The 5,826-nt window shown below is 44.1% G+C and overlaps 1 protein-coding gene across 1 annotated transcript in view; it reads right to left on the bottom strand.

The window, feature by feature from the left end:
• FOXO6 (forkhead box O6) overlaps nucleotides 1-5,826 on the bottom strand; it is a 187,900-nt gene that overhangs the window by 150,499 nt on the left and 31,575 nt on the right. The window lies entirely within an intron of this gene.

A 5,826-nucleotide genomic window follows, 5' to 3' on the forward strand; every position in this document is an offset into this window, starting at 1 on the left:
ATTAAACAGCTAACAATTTCCTGTTCTTTCATGACATATTAAATGTGCTGCCTGGGGCAGCCACTCATTCTGCCTTCTGACAGGGCTGAACCTGAAAAGATACACTGCTTGATACCACAAAACAGAGGACTGCCACATGCATCCTGGTCTCTGAAGGAATAAAGAAAATCTAGCAATGCACCTGTGGTTGGTGGTGGGATGGAGCAGATTTAAGTCTGTGCAAGGAAGGGTGCAGAGATGTAGGTTAAGAAAATAAGAATCACACATTAATAAAACACCAGACTTCAGGGATCTGGACTCTGATTTAGGCCTGAATAATACAACATAAAGCAAGTAAGGAGTAGTGCAAAACTGCCCCCAAAAAGGCAAAAGGGGGGGAGAGAAAAAAAAACACGAGCAGTGGTCATCACCAAACACAAGTAAGGAAAGTTTAGTAGCCATACCATTAAAAAAGCAACACAAGGTAAAACATGCCTCATTTTACATTTTGGATAATCATCATCATCATCATCTTAGAATTGTACAACTGGAAGAGACCCTATGGATCATCGAGTCCAACTGGTGTCAAGCAGGCACAGCGGGGAATCAAACTCCCAACTTCTGGCTTCACAGCCAAATATCTAATCACTACCCAGCAGCTCCAGCCTTGCTTAAAGGTTGCCAGCATGCAGATGTTAAGGAACATTGCATGTTCTAGTCCGTTTGCCACCCTACAAACCTTGGAGTCAGGGAACGTTCTGAATTTCCTGAAAGGAAAGAGAGAGTCTCAGACAACTCACAGCAGCCTCTCCCTACTCCATATTTACCTTTACCTTACTGGACAACAACTTCCATCTTGACTGTACTGGTTGTGGATGATGGATATTAGAGACGAAAATATTTGGAGTGTACCAGGTTGGAGAAGGCTGCGAAAGGAGTACAACAAGAACCCAAGGCTCAGCCACTCACTTTGAAAAGGAAAATGCTCTTTCATGCACCATGTTGTGAGACATATTTACTCTCCAAGTGACTTGGTGAATTAGTCTAACATGTGATCCGATTGGGATCTGTGAAGGAATTAATCTCCCAGATCAGTGGTGGACAAAGTGTAGCTCCCTGAAACTTCACTTTGCTTTCCATGGCCTCACAACTTTGCCCCCCTCCCCAGAAATATAATTCAACATAAAACAGGTACTACTTCAGGCAACCTGCAAAACAGAGGTGGTACACCTTCCAAAACTAGAAGTGAATTTATGGCTGTTTCTGGATATGGGTTGGGGTGTTTGGCTCTGTGTGTGTGTGCATGCGTGCGTGCATGCATGTATGCATGCATGTGTTGTTTGGCATTTTAGTGGTTTGTGAGGCCATTGGAGGATTCCTAGTGTAGACCCAGAGCTGCAAAAATTACCCAGCCCTGTCTGAGATCAAGTTCAGGGTGAATTCTTAGATTCCATGGGACCAACAGAGAAGGGACCAATAGCATTTTCTTCTGGCTTCTGTATTGAAAGACTCATGTGTGCTTGAGATGGAGTTGTTCCTGCCACCATCACCTCTATCTTCTTTTGTATTGCTGCAGCCTTTCCCCTCTCCGTTCTCTTTGCAGACTCAGGAGCCCCTCCTGCTCACAATCAGGAATGATCAGAACAGGCAGAGAGGAAAGATGCAATCTCATGGCCTGCAAGAGCTCCTGCAAAGAGCTCTAGTAGGTGCTGAGTCTTGCTAGGAAGAGATGGTGATGGCTCATATGATTATCATCATTCCCAGCCATTACTGGGAAAGGGAAGTGAGAAAAAGAGTGGACAAGAGTAGAGATAGTACCTGTTCCTGGGATCTCGGCTAAGAGCAAAGCATCAGCAGGTGTCCATATTATGCTGACTACTGGTGACGGGCCTGATCATATTAGCTATCTACTGCATTTATCAATGATTAGCCTCACACACAAGTGGGCAACTTGAGACCAGCCAGATATTGCTGAATGTCAACTATCACCATTCCTAGTCAATACTGCTAACAGTATGAAAAGACGGGAGTTGCAGTTCCACATATGAATGGAAATGAGTTGCTTTCTCCTGGCTACCCATCTGCACATCTTGGCAGCGGATGAATAATTTGTTCAAAGATGCATTGGTTTCAAGTTCCTATAGCTGTGACCTTTCCTCAATGTCTTTTTTAAACAACTCTTAAGGAACCATATTTCTCCTTCTTGTTTGGGAAAAAAACAACAGCAAATCAAGACCAAGCATGAAACAGAACAAGAAATGATAGCATGCCTAAATCGGTATTTTGGACTGTCCTTCAACCTGGCTTCCCTTCTTAGCAGCTTGGCTGGAAAATGCTCATCACTGCTACACTCTACTCCCCTCTGACCTGTTGCAATCTGCAGCAAAAGGTATCACATGAATACACCCATCAAACCCTATGTGGCTATGTAGCCCAGATTACAAAAAGATTGTCCATATTCTGACTCTACTTTCTCTACAGATCTAGTCTTGAACCCCAGTCCCTATGCAGCACAGATGAATCCATACTTCAGCAATCCAAAGAAGGAAGGTGGGGCATGGGGAGATACATCTCATTATCTGTCAGAGAAATGCAGCCATATCTCAGAGAACAAAAGTAGCTGCACAAGAAATGAACCAGAACTGATGCTTTCAAGGACGGGTCCAAACAGCTCTGATTTGGCAGAGTGTGATACACTTTTGCAGTACCTCTCTGATCTCCACAGTCCAGAATAACCTGGGACTTTGGCCTGGGCTAACCCAGTATATGGAAGTGCAGTTGGATCTGAAAAAAGGGGTTTGATAGACATATATACTTCCAGAAGTGTAGGACTCTCGGATCCATCATGACAGAGCTCTGGAAGAGAATTCACAAACTCCTAGCCATGCCTCAATCCTATGTGCAATGTGCAACCTTTTGCTTTCAATTGCTAAGTCCATTCTTGCCATTACCAGCAGCCACTACCAATGAGTGGAAGTCATATCCTGCTGAACTCTTCTTAAAATTTGGAGGAAAGGGAAAGTTAAGTGTCTGCAAAGAAATCTAACTGCACTCCACTGAGTCCCATTCTATCATACAGCATCTGGAACAGCAGGACAGGTGTGGAATAAGAGATCATAGCCACTACCCACCAGGGAATTCAGGACAAACTACAGCAGAAGTCCACAATTTTACTATATGAAGCACTTGCTGCACAGCATAGCTGGGGATATTGCTAGTGTTCTCTTACTTGCACATTCAATCGCCCATGTATAATTGTCACAGATTTTAGACAGGGGGTTCTGAACCAAAAAATATCATAGAAACATACCTGAGGACACAATCCACTCAGCACTGCTAGTGTGAGGCAAGCCTCCATTTCAGCTGGGCTTATGCACAGTCTTGCTAAAGACCCACTGAAGTGGAGATAATCTGAAACACAGTGATGCTTAGTCAGAGGCACCAGCCTACTGAAGCTCAGGTGCTAAGAGACTAACAGTGGGAGAAGGCTTGTCTCTATGCCCCATATGTAGACTTCCCTGAGGATTCCAGTTGATATAAGAGGAAAGACACTTGGGTGCCATAGATAAGAGTTTATCTATCAGAATAGAAAATGTCAACTTTGATCAGCAAATAGTCTGACCTAGTATACAAAGTCTATTCCTGTGACAGAACCGATTCTGATCCAGCATGACTCTCCTTACAGCCCATGGCCCTCAGGGCCCTGGAGCAACCAAATACATCTTTAGCTATTGACAAGTAACCAGAACAGAGAGAAGGAAAGAGGGTGCTGAGAGCAAATCCAGGTACAGCATAGAGGGCTAGAACTCTAAGAACACTCCTGACTTGCAGAGAACAATGAGTTCAGGAATGAACTTACTTGAATGAACATGTTAATATCTTATGGAACAGTTAGAAGGCAAAAAAGAGAGGTCAAACAGAACTTTCTCCTTTTTTAAATTTACACTTTTAGACTGCAATATTACAATATTCTCGTTTCCCTTTCATATCTGAACACCCAATATTGGAAGGTGTGGGCAAGATACCTCATTCTTCAAGCACCTCTTTACTTTTGTGCTGGGAAGGACTATAGCTGTGTGCCTCTCAGTGAACTGAAAAAAGTATACCAGCACCCACACACCCACACACGCTCCTTGTAAGCTCAGGGGTATGTGACACAATTCTTCACTAAGTCACAACAAAAGGGAAATCGCTCATAAGTGACAGAAATAGTTAATAATCAAGAGGCAACATCCTAGAGCTCTGCCAGAAGAGCCAAACCCAGAAAGGCACTTGCCTCCGTCTTACATAGAAAGAGAAAAGAGAAAGAATGGCATCTCCTGTCTCTTGACTTTCCACAACCACACCCCTGGGCCAACAAGGTCCGTTTACACATGGGTAAGTTCCCATGTAGAAAAGAACTTCTTTCATGCTCCCTTTGGAAAGCACACTTGCTAGGGGACAGACCTAGACAAGATGCTTAACCTTTTCCCAAAAAAAGCTGCAGCACCAGCACTGCCATTTATTCCTCTTTTCATACAAGACAAAACACCAATAACAGACAGAGGTTGGGGGCTGAGAAGAGAAAGAAGAGTCCTACCAAATCTTTATCCCATCTTTAATAAGCAGACATGTTCTGTGTTGCACGGCATTAAAGCCTGGCAAAGTTTGGAACTAGCTGATGTGGACAGCTTAACTGTACTCTCCTGTTTACAACTCCTCAGAACACAAGATCTTAAAATGGTCACGTATCTTCAGTTGGAAAAAAAAACCCTGTCCCAGTGGGTTTACATATGAGCTGCATTTTAAGTGGCAACAAGCTGTGGGGATTTATAGCAGCTGTAACAGCATACATGACATTGCAAAAGGTTTTTCTTAAGGGAATCTTACAAAATTATCTCCAAAATTATCTACTCTGTGCCCCAACAGACAGACAAAACTTTTCATGTCTCTCTTTTTCTTCTTCTTCCTCTTCAAGTGCTGCTGTATCAATCAAACACACCACAAGAAAAGCTTCAAATCCACATCTGCCTCCCTCGGTCATGCCAGAGAGGTGTCACTGAACTGCAACAAAAACGGTTGAGAGACTGTCCTCACACAGCCCCGTCCCCCACCCACACTTTGGAGAAAAGGAAAAAAAAAAGATGACAGATGGGCCCAGCAGCTGAACAGGTGTGTCTTTACAGCTGAAGAATGATCTCTCTGATGAGCAGTGGGGGAGAAGGGGTGAGAGGAACTGCCCAGCTTGCTCCAGTAAATCGAACAAGTCTATTCTAAAGAGTAGCTCTAAAGAGGCAGGAAGAGTTATTCATTTCCTTCCATTTCCCTCCAAAAAACCCAAGAGATGACGAGAGCCACTCTCTTGCTGCATCTACCTGGCATGAATGAGGTGCTGGTCTCCAAGAGAACCTGGGTAAACTTGTCCCTACCTTGCCACAAAGGTAAGCGTTCTGCCCCATCAGCACCCATCACAAAGACAACAGACTTTAATTTAGAATCGTTCTGGAGTGGCTACCAATTCTGCAACTGTGGCTGCCACCACCTGTGTCCTAATCACTGTCTCAGTCAAATCACCTCTTTTTCAGTAAATTATGTGCAAGCAGGAGGAAGGACAGAAGGGGAGGGAGAGCACTATAATTTTAAGAGTCTTTAATTAAACTTCCTTACTACAGAAGAAAGGGTGTGCTTCAAGCCTGCCACTGGGTAAGCAATCCCCATGAAGTGTATTGGGGGCTACATCAATCCTGGATGGTTCAGAGCTGGAGCAAACTTCAGGAGCAGCTCTGGGAACCCAGGGCTCTGGAATCCCTTCAGAAGTCAGGTAGAGAGCAAGAGATGGGGAGGGAGGGAAAGGAGGCGTCAAGGTAC

Source organism: Pogona vitticeps, chromosome 9 (genome assembly GCF_051106095.1).
Source record: "Pogona vitticeps strain Pit_001003342236 chromosome 9, PviZW2.1, whole genome shotgun sequence".
Taxonomy (NCBI): Eukaryota; Metazoa; Chordata; class Lepidosauria; order Squamata; family Agamidae; genus Pogona; species Pogona vitticeps.